Here is a 15,150-nt window from a genome sequence, read left to right on the forward strand (position 1 = left end):
GTGCCATTCATGTGCCTCTTTAAAACAATGCAGCATTCACTGCCAGGTTATAAGTAGAGTGGCATATAGTGAAAATTAAATTAAACCCTTGTAGAACTAAGTTTTATGGTATGTGTCTACAGTGGCAAGAACAAATAACTCACCTGGGAGCAAAGAAATTGACAGACAGGTTGTAATAATTTGAAGGTTGTCATAGTCAAACCCTGTATTTCATAAGAAGGCAGTGCTGGGGGCTTGGGAGATGGCTTAGTGATTAAGAGCACTTGCTGCTTGAAAAGAACTTCAAAAGGACTTGAGTTTAGTTTCCAGCACTCATGTCAGGAATTCACAGTTGCTTGTAACTCCACCTCCAGTGGATTTGACACCCTCTTTAGACCTCCACACCTGCATACACATCACACACACACACACACACACACACACACACACACACACACAAAGGAACACAGTTCATTAGCATTATATCCATCTGTTGTTTTGTTTTGTCAATACTTTATTAGAAGCAAGTATATTGATGCAGTGGAGCACAACTCTAATTTCTTCATTTGGAAGGCCTAGACAGTAGCACAAGTTTAAGTCCAGCTTTTGCTACATACTGAGGTACTGTCTCACAAAAGAATGTAATAAGGTAGAAAATTCACATTAACTTCAAATATGTGTGCTTAAATCTGTCAAATTAGCTTGTACATCCATTTCTTTCATATTCTTTTAATTCAAATTTTTGATACAGTAATAAATTCCTGGTTCTTGAGTAATAGGTATGATAAACACCCATTCATGGTTCACAAAATGTCAATAGTGTTAAGATGTGACAAATTAACCTTTAAATCTGATCTTTTCATTCAGATCTCCAGTAAGCAGTGGATCAACAGATAATAGGTAAAACTATTAACAATAACTTAAAATGATCCCCCTTCTTCTAAAACTTGGGCAATCCCAAACGTTTGGACTTACAACATTCTTTGTGTTTTAGTCAATGTTTCTTTCACTCCCTAAGCCAAAAGAAATAGCTAAGAATTACATTTATTTATTAGTTAGATCCAAACATCTTAATGTAGATTTATGTTCTTAAAACATAGTAGGCATTTGTGAAAATACACACAAATCAAAGAAACAAATAATCCTTAGCTCATTCTGAAGTTACCACAAATTAGATATGTGCACCTGATTGGAACCATACAACACACTGAGACCATTAATCAGACCAAATACACAATTCACTTCATAGTCCACTCCAATTTTTACCTAACACTTGCTTTTCATCAGACAAGTAAGAGAAACATATCTTGGCAAGATATGATGTCATCCGAAGGAAATCAACTCAAGAATATTGAAACTTCTAATTACCTCAAGTTAGCAAAGTGCTCAGTGTCTTTCAGACCTTGAGTATAGATCTTCCTTTAAAACATAAAATATATGTAGTGAAACCATGAGTTTGGTAAAGCTCTTAAATGAATGTGTTGCTACCTCACTTGGAGAAACTCCATCCTTAGAGTCTTCTATGACAACAGGCTGAAAGCTGTTATTTTAATGCTAGACTCTTAATCAGCTCACTGCCATTCCTTCTAGCTGTGAAGCCTGGCAAATCAAGACCAGAAAAAGCAGCTTTATCCCACCAGTCTTTACTGCATTGAAATACAGAAAGTGGTAGCTGCATTAAGGCATCAAACAACCTAAGCTGGTGTTTCCAAAACAGCTCTGTAGAGTCCTACTTTTAGATTCATTACATTGCCTCTGGAGTGTGTAGAGGAACAGAACTTCCTTTGAGAATTCTCTGCTCCTTTTGTTGTTCCATCATTGTACATAGTAGTGTACAACATCATTTCTTCTGCTTAATGTCTAAGAAGTACCTTTTTTTTGTGGAGAAATGTACCATGCTGACTAATTTCACAACTACTACCCAGGAAAAGAAAAAAAAAAATCGAAAGCACTCACTTTGCCATGAGACAATATGGAAGTTTTGCCATTGCAATTCCTACCAATAATTATTTAATACTGATTATGTTATTTCTTATAATTCTGCATTTTCTGTATAGTCAATAAATGATGAATTCCAATAATCCTTTCCAAGGCTATGATTACTATGAAAGTGTTATAATGACAAATGTAATCCTTACTCAGATTCTAAGCTAGTGAATAATTTACTTTCTGGTAGGTTTAACAGATGCTTAGTACCTTAGGCTGCCGAAACCAAGCAATGCACTAAGCAAGCCTTGGCTGTCCACTCCTCCGATCTGAGTGGTGATGACTATCTCTTTGGTTCATCTATCATTACATAGTCGCTTCAGGTAGGCGATGAGCTGTTCATTCCCCAGGGCTAAATATTACTCTTTGGATATTTCTCCCCATGAAATTTCTTTTTAAAATACGTACCAAATATTTTAGTTGGAAAAGATTTTAAAAAGATAAAGCAAAGATTTCTCTATTAAGGTGATAGGATTATCAAACCCAAAATTTTATAAGGTGTTTTATTTCAAAGAATGGTAGATGACAGTGAGTTCTGGCGGAAATTTGTAAAACAAACAAACAAAACAACAAAAATCTCACTCTGAGATTGAGTTTAAACCTAACTGGTTTTCCAAATTTTCATATTCCAGCTGGAAACCGTAACTAAGCAAGAGAAGCAATAAAAGTGGACAATTACAATTCTTTCCAAATAAAGATATGATTGAGCAACAACCATCAATTATGCATTATTTTGACAAGTTATTGTTTTGACTGTTTTCTTCAGTTTTGTTTTTTGCCTGTCTATGTTGTTGGTACAAGGGCCAAGGCAGAATGTCTGGCATAGTTCATGCCATAAGTAAAATATGTTTAGTTGGGTGCTAGAGCTCAACTTCATATCCCAGCTCTCTGTTAACCCATTATGTTAACCTGTGTTCCATCTAATGAAAGAATTCAATCCTATATATACAAATGTATTCCAATTCCAGGTGGCTGAAGTTAAAAGTTAATACAGATTTGTTTGGAATTACTTTAACACAAACATATACATCTTGAATACAGTCTTTATAGCTTGTTTCTACTAAAGCTACATATTAGCTAGATTATTCTATTCAGATGTGATTATACTTCATACTAAAACAGATAAAAAAGAGTTAAATAATCTGAACACTACTAGTAAATTTTACAGGAACTAAAAAATTCTCAGTCACACTAAGAGAGAATGAGGTAAAATACATAGTCTCCATTACTTTGGTTTTTTTTTACTCATAGGTCATGAAAGTCTTTCTAGCCTTTGTGTTACAAAGTGTTCAACTGGTAAGTTAAGCATTAATTTTTTGTTGGTTGATATTTCCAATTCTAAGGTGTTTTCCATCTATAGTTAGTATGAGAAACAAGCTAAACTTGCAGTTTTGTATGATAGGAGAGGTTTTTTTTCTTTCCTTGATAACCACTTTCAAGTCTGATAATAATAAAGTTACTGCTATGTGAAGCTATGAGTGTCCATTGAGATCACATAAGGTGGCAGAAATTTAGTGAGTCTTGCTTGTATTTTATTTCCATCAGATTTACAATTAAAATTAAGTTATGGTGATTAATTATAATTGCATGCTTTGTCTCTAAATGATTCAGTCACACTTTTATTTGTTTAGTGTTATGTTGGTGTTATCTAGTATTAGAAGGAGAAATCCAGTGAATATTCCTGCTTTCTTTTGTATATTAGGACTTGCTGAGAAGTTTCTGTAGACCATCAGATCAACAGCCACATAGATTATGGAAACCAGAGTGATTACATGCAACCATTCTTTCCCAAAGAGTAATAAATGGTTAGTTTGCTGCATTCTACAATGATTGCAGCTTGGAGTAAATCAGTTAACTATATAATTAATGAATGAGAATCCCACATTTTTGGTCTTATACTCTTACATAAAGCAGTATCCTTTCACATGCAGGGATCATGAATATTTTATGTAGTACATGGGAAACTGGGACATAGAGAAACTGCAAAGATACTGGAATTTCCCAAGATGCTTTGTTATGACAAAATTTTTCTTAGTTAGAAAAATGGTTCAATGGCTACTGTTGCAGAGAATCTTGATTGATTCCCAAGCACCTATATGGCTGCTCACAGTCTTCTGTTACTCCAGTGCCAGAAGATCCAGTGGTGTCTGTGGCCACATAGTGCACACACATACATACATGTAAATATATATAATACATATATATACTTAGTGCATGTACATATATGCAGGCAAAAACTTTCAGACACATAAAATAAAAGTCTTAAATATTTAACTATTTCCTTCTTGATTTAAGTATCTTTTAATAATAAACTGCTGTTGCTATTGTTTTTATTATTTTATAAAGTGTGAGAAGTTACCAATAACTAATGAATGGAAAATCCTGGATCATTCACATTTCTTTATGGTGTTTGTAATAAGAATGTTCTATTAACAAAGGAAAAAGGAACTAACAAAGGAAACCAGCAAACAAACTAACAAAGAACAATGTAGCAAACAAAACTAACAGAGGAACTAATAAAGGGAACTAACAAACAAATTACCAAAGGAAAAAAAGTTTGGATTCTGCTGGACGTTTTAAGGAGAATGTAATGCAGCCATACGTGAGTCTGGAAAGCATGGATTTGTTGTAGTTATTCATGGATTTGTTGTAGTTATTCATGGATTTGTTGTAGTTATTCATGGATTTGTTGTAGTTATTCATGGATTTGTTGTAGTTATTCATGGATTTGTTGTAGTTATTCATGGATTTGTTGTAGTTATTCATGGATTTGTTGTAGTTATTCATGGATTTGTTGTAGTTATTCATGGATTTGTTGTAGTTATTCAAACTTTGGGGTCTTACAATCTTTCTACTCCTTTCTTCCGTAATGATCCCTTAATCTTGGGAGAAGGGAGTGATAGAGACTGTCCACCTAGTGCTGACCATTCCGTGGTCTCTTATTCTCTCTGCACCTTGACTAGTTGTGGGTCTCGGTGTTAATTGCTATCTACAAAACCAAACGAACGATATCATCTTTGGTGATAAGTCATTAGGAGTCAGATTAATATATGCACACTTTAACAGAATGACTAAAGAGCTGGTGCAACAGTAACGAGTAGCTGCTGCTCTTGCAAATGACCTGAGTTCGGTTCCTGTTACCCAACCAGATCTGTCCCAAGCTGCAGGGTAGACACTTACGTTTTAAATTTGTAGTTTTGGACCCTTGTGAACATTAATTTTATTTTATTATCCATTATATCATTCAACCCTATGTTAGAACATGTAATAATACATATGCTTCTAAAATGTGGCTATTTTGAAAACACAAGATACTTTTAACTCAAGATTATAAAAAAGATCATGTGCTATTGATTGAAACAATAGATCACAACAAAGACCTGAGGACTTTGAATTTCCATAGTAGTGTACTTGATACATGCTAGGGAAGTGGTCTAACATTGAACTAGTTCTCCTGTGAGAGCTAGCTCTTAACAAGTAGTACTTCAAAGGAAATACCTTTCTCATTATTTACATTCACTGTCCCATCTTACCAAAAAGGAAAATGAGTAATCATTCCAATAAGTTGCTTGTGTCAATATACAAGTCACTGCTGATCTGGGTTACAAGTCTGACTGTCTCTCTGCAAGCAAGAGTTGAGTTTTGGGCACATCTGATTCCTGTTTCATTCTAACCGAGTTTCATCATATGTGAAGGGACATGAGAAAACTGAATATCCTTAAATAGTATTTCAGTGTTTATAGAAAATATGTTCATAAATTGCATTTTGAAATTAGTCAAAGAAAAATTTTTCTTCAAACACGGGGGGAAGTCCAAATTTCTCTAGAAAATGGCAAAGGCCTCTTTAGTACTGGCATATTATTTTAAGACTGGAACATTTGTTTTCATCTTAAGTTCATGTATTTTTTGTAATGCAAATGAAAGAAAATTGTTATTTATCATGGCTTTTTTTAGTTTTTTACTTTTCATTTGCTGATAGTCTACTGTCTATAGCTAACATATTATGGGGAACCATTTATTCTTAGTTGTTGGACTGGCTGGTTTTATGTGTCTACTTGACACAAGCTAGACTTGTCAGAGGAAGGAGCCTCAGTTGAGGAAATGTCTCCATGAGATCCAGCTGTAAGGCATTTTCTCAATTAGTGATCGGTAGGGAAGGACCTAGCCCAAGGTGGGTGGTGCCATTCCTGGGCTGCTGGTCCTGAGTTCTGTAAGAAGGTGGGTTGAGCAAGCCATAGAGGCAAATCAGTAAGAGCTCTCCTCCATGGCCTCTGCATCAGCTCTTGTCTTCAGGTTCCTGCCCTGTTTGAGTTCCTGCCCTGACTATCCTTTGGTGATGAACTATGATATGGAGGTATAGGCAAAATAAACCCTTTCTTCCCAAAGTTGTTTTGATCTTTGATCATGGTGTTTTATTGCAGCAACCAAAATTTTTTTATTTTGTTTTGTTTTCAAGACAGGGTCTTTCTGTGTAGCTCTGGCTGTCCTGAAACTCTCTCTGTAGAACAGGTTGGCCTTGAACTCACAGAGAAACACCTACCTCTGCCTCCTGAGTGCTAGGATTAAAGGTGTATGCCACTACTACTTGGCACAACAGAAATTCTTAACTAAGATAGTAACCAAGAGAATGTGCAAATATGTATCTTTTTCAAAGGCTGGAAGAAATGATAAAATTAGCAGTATACATATATTCCTGATAAATTTGTTATGAAAGTTTAAAACAACTTACTTTTTCTAACTACTTTAGAGTAGACAGAGGTCTGGATATTGCATCTTATAGATATAACCTAAGTTCTATTATCAATAATGTGATATTAATGACTTGTAAAATCTTAAGCACAAAATTAATATTCTCTATGCAATGTCTTTACACACATTTTTCTAATAGATGTCATGTTGCTACAGTCTTGTCAGAATAAAAGTTGGTCCAAATTGTGGTATCACTTCCTGCCTTTTAAAGGCCACATGCTGCTTTCCTCTCAAACCTTTGCTGCAAGTGTGTGTTTTCAGAACCTATTTATTTCCATCACTTTGTTTTGGCCAAAGCAGGGTTATACCTCAGATCTTGAAGGAAGATATAAACAACAGAATATTGCTGGCCAAGAGTCAAATACTGTGGTATTTAACCCTTAACCTTTCCCATGTCTGGGACACTTTCACTTTCTATCAGAATATTAATCTCCTCAGAGTTGGCTACTTCTGCTTTCTCAGCATAGTTAACTCTAATCCTTGGGAAACATGTCCAAATACTTCTGTTTCACCTTTTAGAAAAGTTCCATCTGGTAGGGTTTTTATTTTTTTGTAGCATTTGCAATTTTATTGAAAAGCACATGCATTTGACAAAGGAAAAATATTCAAGGAGAAATTAAGTTTTATAGGAAATATTTGCTCCATGGAAAATAATTCTAATTCTAACTGTAAAATGCACATAATCCATCTTTCCAGGCAAAATTAAAATACATTACATAATTGTTGAAGAATAAACTCAATTGTGACATGAACTTGATATTTCACCAATGCTACAAAGACAGTCTCTAAAGCTACACCAAGTAAAAGTTTTGTTCATATGTATTTGTCCTGCATTTCCCCAAACTTTCAAATGTCTGTCCCCAAGTAGTACAGGTGGATTAAGCACCACAGGTCTGTCGATGAGAGTATGACAGGATATTTGGATAATAGGTGACTACTTCAAAAATATTTTTTAGTACATAATTAAGTATTTATGGAGCTAAATTCACTATCCAAGCCATGTGGATAAGTAAGAATATATTTTATAGTTATGTTCACTGAAGTGCAGCCTGTTTCTCATTCTATTTTTGATGTGCTAGATTTTACTAGCTGTAATAGAATATTGCTGAGTCAGTGATTTAATAGGCAAACAGTTTTCTTTTTTCAAGTAGAAAGCAAGAAAATCAAAGAGCAAGAGTTCATAGATATAATATCATCTACTAAGAGCCATATCTCTGGTCATAAACATCGACTTGCTGTTTCCTCCAAGGGTTAAAAAGAGGGGGAAAGAAGGGAAGGAGAAGAGAGTGGGGAGAGAATATAAGATGAAAGAGGAGGAGAGGACAGGAGGGTGACAGGGGAGGCAAAGGAAGAGGAGGAGACTAGAGGAGAAGAGGGGAAGAAGGAAGAGAGTGGGGAAGGGAGGATCCATAAAATGGAGGGAGGAGGAGGATAGAGGGGGTGGAAGGGGACGAGAAGAGGGGAAGGAAGAAGGGAGGGGAAGGAAGCGGCCAGGGTGGAGGGTGAGAAGGGAGAGAGAGAAGGAAGAGGAGGTAAGTACCAAGGAGAGGGGGGGTGAGAGGGTAAAGGAAGGGAAGGAGACAGAGAAAAGCATAAAGGCAGGAGGTAGGGAAGAAAGGAGAAAGGAAGAGGGGCAACAGACAGACAGACTTCTGTGTGTCTTCTGGAAAGGCTGGAACCTCATTCATTAACATCACTGTCATGATCTAATTAACACCCCTAATTTTTAATTGTAACTGACATAGACCATGCACTCATATTTTAATTGTTTGATGTTATGGCAACTGGAAAGATATTAAAAACTATTTCATTAATTCCTTGAGAGTTTTATATAATGTGTTTTGAACATATTCAAGCTCCCACTTACCACTCTCAGAAACATCTCTTTCCTTCCCATGCAACTTTGAGATGGATTTTTTTTCTTTTTCCAGTTTTTCTTGGTCAACTCTTCTTGGAATTGTAGCCCGCTCTGGTGTGTGGTCAGCCTACCAAGGGTCACAGTATCAAAAACACTGGCTCTTCCCCTCCCAGGAACTATCAAGTGCTAAAAGTTTCTCAACTACTGCTGGGGTCACATAAACACCTCCCTGCTTCTACACTATGGTTTTGTCTGGCTGAAACCTTTGCATTCATCTGGTACATGCTGTCACATAACGGTGAGGTCATAGGTGTATCTGCCATGTTGTGCCAGGAAGACAGTTTCCTTGAAGTTATCTACCACCTTGGACTTTCCAATCTTTCTGACAATCTTCTAGAAAATTCCCTGGGCCTAGGTATGAGTTATGAATGTTTGATTTACAGCTGACAGTTTGTTTTTATCTTCAGGTTGAACTTTTAGGGGTTTCTGTATTAATTGCCACCTACTGCAAATAGAAGCTTCTCTCTGGAGGGCTGAGAGATGCTCTAATCTGTGGGTATAGCAGGAAGTCATTAGGAATGGTTTTAATACTATGTTCATTTAGCAGAATAATAGTATTTCGTTTTCCCCTAGGGCCTCTGACTTATCTAAGCACATGTTCTTGGCTCATTTAATACTTCCATGTCATGGAGCAAGCCATTGATCCCAACCATATGTTTGGTTATTCCCATAATATGTATGTGACCTTTGAACCAGTGGGCCTAACTTGTCAGATCAATCATTGTTGTGGCATTCAGAGTTCACAGCTGGGTGTGACTGAGGCTTACATTTCTCCTCTAACAGCCTGCAAAGCACATTCCAGAATCTTGAATTTTAGCCAGCGGGGGGTAAACCTTGAAGTTGGGTACCAGCTTGAAGTCTCCATGTTCTATGATACAAGTATGTGATATCTTCAGCAATAGGGACATACTGTCACGTTCTGGAGGATAGCCACTACTGGGAATGTTCTGTAATTTATGGGGCCTTTGTGAGCCCATTGGCCAATAGCTCACCAAGAGGTAACCCATTCCAGGAACTGGAGTTTTAGTTGGGTAGCCTGGAGAATTAGGAATGTTCGCTCCTTCCCTCCTTTCTCATTGTAAAGTAATGCCACCAAATCTCTTTCTTCTATGTGTAGAAGTATATATTTGATGAAGCTTTTAGAGTAGCAGACTTCCATATGGCTTTGTCCCATGTCAGTTAGCCCTGCCTACATCCCCTGTTTACCCTGCCTCCCAGGGTAAACCCATGCAAATCTAACCTTTGTTGTTCTATCCCTCTTACTCTTTAAATACTGCCTTCTATCTCTCCACACGTGGTGCCCCCAGAAGTAGACCTTAGTAAATTCCTGGTCTCTGTGGCTATTCCAAGTGGAACATACATCTCTGGAGGTTCAATGGTAACATGCATAAAAGAGAGAAAATATGTGTCATGTATCTCTCTGTGTCTGCGTCACCTTATGAAAACAAATTGTAAAGGTATCACAGGTATCACAAAGCATTGATGATCTCAGCCGTGTTAGATTTTTTTTCCTTGATTTTTTTCAACTAATTTGCTCCCAAAGTTCACCTCAGCCAACTAATAAGTTGATTTCTATGACAACAGTTTAATTTACATCTCCTAGCATGTCATGTAAAGGGATCACACAGCTACCTGCACGTGGCTTCTTTTAATGCCGGTTACATTTGAGATCCATGCATGTTGTAGCTCATACGTGAAGTTGTTACTTTCTGCAGTTGTATTAGTTAATCTTTCTCCTTACATATTTGCCTGCATTTTTCTCCTACAATTGGAATGTACTACAACCAAAGCAGCTGTGAACATATGTGAAAGTCATTGGTAGGCATCTATTTTTATTCCTCTTTGGAAAATACCAAAATGCATTTGGCTTTTAAAAGAAAGGTCAAAGAATATGTCCAAGTCACTATCACATTCTATGGTATAAATCATGATCATAAATCATACTGTAATTGTTTTAACTATTGACATTTTACTGAGTGTGAAATGAAATCTCTTTATGTTTTTACCCTTGTCCTATATTTACCACATCTATCCTATATATCCTATATATGTAGAATCTATTTCTTGTATCTGTATTCCCTTCAAGTACATGTGTGTTATCTTATGGTGTTCTACATTTACCCAATTGCTGAAGCCTCATAGAAGGTAGTAAGACATGCTAATGTAAATTAGCCAACTAAATTTTCAATACAGTTTTAACCTTTTAGGTTTTTTTTTTTCCTTAGAAATGTTAGAATTATCTTGGTTGTGTCTACACAAAAACTTGCTTTAATTTTGATTGGGTGTATTGCATGTTGAACTAAAGATAGATTCAAAGAAACTGCCTGCTTTGGTGTTGGTATCTTTTATTTCAACTTCCAAATTTCACTTTGAAATGTTTTATAATTTCAAAATTCAGATTTTGTATACATTCTATTTTTTTTAATTTTCACTAATAAAAATAGTGACATTTACTTCATTATTATATTTCCTTTGTTTAAGACTACACAACTATATTTGATTTTCATGGTTAATTACATAATTGATTTCTTTGGAGCATAGTTCTAAAATTTTGATTCTTAAATTAACACAACTATTTACACGAATTTTGTGTAGCATTTGTAAACTTAAATTTCACATTTCAATTTATAAAGTCTTATTATTCCATTTATCTTATTGTTAACTTATGTGATTATGGATAATTCCATTGGATTGTTTCCTTCTGTGCCATAAGCCCCAGGGGGCGTATTTATTATTCCTAATTTAACTTATGTGTCATTTAGTAACATTTTGTTAAGAATAAAGTAATTTTTGCGTATGCCTGATTATTTACCATTTGCAATCTTCTGATAACATACTGTCTCAACTTTCATTTTCTGGAAATGTCTATTCAAATTCATTTTTGATGCAGTTTAGCTTTAGAATTCACACACGTGTGTGTGTGTGTGTGTGTGTGTGTGTGTGTGTGTGTGTGTGTGTGTTGATTTGGTTCACTGGATTCCTTCATATACATATATAGATGTATATGAAAGAGAGGGGAATGAGTTTAAGTGTAGAAATTTCTGGGTAAAATAAACATCTGCATGATATCAGAGACCTGGTTCCATCTGCATTTCAGCTTAATATCCACTGGCATATTAGTTTATGGTTCTATGAGCCCTGGGTGGCTGTTACCTAGCCAAAGGCATGCCTGTAAAGAGTAAGTGGGTGGGAGGGGTCCTCCAGATGCATTTTTCCATTTCATCTGAAATATAAAGAGCTTTTCCAGAAGCCTTGCAGCAGATTTCCACTTTAAACCCAGCCACCAGAACAGCTTTACAGTCACTACTGGCTTATGCCAGACTGGAAAATTGAGAATCTGACTTTCCATCCTTTGCCATATGATAAAATAAATGGTTTTTAAGGTGCATTTAGCCTTACTCATCAATGACTTTTGTCTCAACAGAAAAAGGAAGAAATGATCTCAAAAGTCTCCCTTCCAGCCCCATCAGGAATCTAATGAGGTCTACAATGTCAATAGTAGTAGCTTTAATAAGAATTACGCTTGTGCTGATACAACAGGGATCTGCAACCATATCAACTACAGTTGTCTGGCTTTTCTTCACTTATATTTAGAGCATATTTTCTCATTTTTATCTCACTTACTTCCATCTCCCCAACAGTTCTCAGCTAGATTACACTCCTTTCTTTAGCACCACACAGACTCTACTTTTTTACTTCTTCATGGATTCTGTACATGAGCTTCTTTCTCTATTATTTGTTTTTTTCATGAACACCATTTACTAAAGTATTTCTCAGTATTGTACTTAGTACTCTACTAGACAGGAAGAGAAGCAAAGTCTACTCATGGGAGACTTGTCCTTTCCTGGATGGGGATGGAAGAGGAGGGGATTGGGGGTTGGGAGATATGAGGGGGGAGTTGGGGGGAGGGACTGGAAGGGGATGATGTGGGGAGTCTGCAGCCAGGGTGTAAAATAAATAGATAAATTTAAATAAGAAAAAGAAAGAAAGAGGAACAGAGACAGAGAAAAATGAAAGAGAAAGATGAAAAGATAGATTGCTTTTTGACTGTTAATTGTTTTGGAAGCCTTACCCTGAGAGAAAACGTCCCGAACATGACAAGACCACAGAAGAGTTTTTATTAAAAGAGGATAGAGAATGTGACAGGCCTGTGTGAAACACACACGTGATTAAGGAGACAAGAAGAGGAGAAAAGAGGCCTGTGCAAAATGGCGCCAGGTTTTTAAAGAATGGGCCACGCATGCATACAGGAACACATGTGTTGACTCCACACATGCGTGTAGATTACATGGCCGTGCGCGGGGCGCTTTACATAACCATGTAAAGCCATGGAGTCCTAGCCATGCAAGATGTTCTGACCTGGAAATGGCTATTTTGAACTGGAAATAATTAGGCAGTCTGCCAGGCAAGCCCAACCATGTGGACATGTTGTGATTTCCTATCATTCCTGACTTATTTTTTCTTAAAAAAAGAAAAAAAATGTGGATGAGTGGGTATGGGACACTGTTTCTCTCAAAGACTGCTTTAGGCTGAATGGTGGATGTTGACTGGTTCTTGGAGGGAAATGGGGAAGCTGGCTCCTGAAGTCCTGCAGCTGTGTCCATCCTTCATAGTGTGGCTGGGAACCTTTTGTCTGACAAGATACTGGTGACATAAAAGCTTAGAGAAGAGACTCATTATTATTTTATTTTTGGAGTTGGCACTTATCTGAGGTAGATCTGGCCTGTCTGGATGGAGACATGTTAAAAAGGTGGCTGTGATGTTTTAGTACTCTGCTTAATTTTCATCTGAGACAAGCCTTATTTAATGTAGTTTATTTAAAGCACCTGTTTGTTTTGTTAGTTTAGCATTTAGGAAACACAGGTGATCAGTTACTGAGTATTGAACAGTGATAGATTGTTATATCCTTTCTGCCTGGATATTTTGATGGTCCCTTTTGCCTCTGACCCTGTGTGGCCCTAGTTGGGAAAGGAAGGGGTGATACTTTATTCCCCTGGAATTGGTGAGAAGGCAGTGGATCCTGATGTCCTCTGGAGCTTGAGAGTGGAAGAGAACTTATTTTTTGAATTAGGGCGAATGCAAAGATCATGGCCCTGTCTGTATACACATGAGAAACACATTCGGTAACTTAGAAATGAGACAATGAGCTCTTATCTTAGTTGGAAATCTTTCTCATTAACTAACTCTGAAAGTACAATTAAATCTGGTGAGGTAAGTAAGGCTGTCCTCTGTTCCCGACAATGGAAAGGAGGAGTGACATCCTAAAACTCCCAGGACTGAGTCAATGGCTCTGGTGTCCAGAAGGAAAGAAAATGATCACTTCCCTGCTGAGTTCTGGGTTCCCTGCTGTGTCTATAGCCAAGCCTAGGTCTACTGGAGGTCTTAGCTTGATGTACCCATGCGTCTTGGCACCTGGGGGCAGTCAGCTGACTGGTTGTCTTTGTAGGTGGCACCTTTAACAAGGCTATTGATGGCCTGGCAGGGCATTTGATAGCCTGTGGCCTTTTTCACTTAAAACAGGGACCCAACAGCTTTCGGGAGTGAGCGAGTGCCAGCACTTGGCAATTTTGTTTTTGGGCTTTTATCTCTTCCTTGGCACACCTAAAATGCCACAGATGACTCTTTTGCCTGTGGGGTCAGGAGCCTTGCTCTCCAGATACTTAACTTTTAGCCGGGAACAAGAGACAAATTTTACTCTGTGTCCTGAATTTTTCCTGATGATTGGTGGCTTAAGGACAGCTTTTGGAAGATCTGTCAGTAGGCAGACTGTAAACCAATCCTTCTGGAAGACTTGCCTGAGGCTATAAGCTGATTTTTTTTTTTTTTTTTTTTTTGGGCTTAGGAGCCATCCTGATTATTGTAAACTTAATTGTTTAGATCTCAGCTGCTTTTAGACCCGTCTGTGCTTCTCAAGGCAGTTTGAGAATGAGTGGGTGGAGTTAAGGTGAGTTAGGGCAAGTCTTAGAAACTGCCCAAGCCCACACATTTGAGCGAGCTCACTGCCGTCCAGGAAGTCAGACAAAAAAGGTTACATGTGGCCGATGCAGAAGTGGGAAAGGAAAGAAAGGGTTTAGAGCTTTAGCAGAAAGCTTGGAGATGAAGCAACTCTTAATTTCCCATTCACTGGCTGAAGTACCTGCCACACTGTTATTCGGTCAGGTTTACCGGTACCCACCCCATCCGCCAATATAAGTGGGTGGTATCTGCCCTCTGTCCCATGGCTGTAGCTAAGTGAGAAATAAAAAATGGAAAAAAACAAAAACAAAAACAAAAACAAAAAAACCAGGATCAGACTTCAACTCAGGCATCCGGAGAATGAAGTAAGATCTAAGATCAGCTCAAGTCCTCTCCCCTCTTCATCAAGGGATGGGAAGAGCTGCGACTTTGCTGCCATTGGTCTACCTGGTAGACCCCAGATGCCATTTTTGCTCCTTCTCGCCGGGAGCAAAAATGTGCCTGCCATTGCCAGCACAGCCTGAGGGCAACCCCTGGGATTGTCCGTTGCAAACATATAGCTC

This window comes from Onychomys torridus, chromosome 3 (genome assembly GCF_903995425.1).
Source record: "Onychomys torridus chromosome 3, mOncTor1.1, whole genome shotgun sequence".
Classification (NCBI taxonomy): domain Eukaryota; kingdom Metazoa; phylum Chordata; class Mammalia; order Rodentia; family Cricetidae; genus Onychomys; species Onychomys torridus.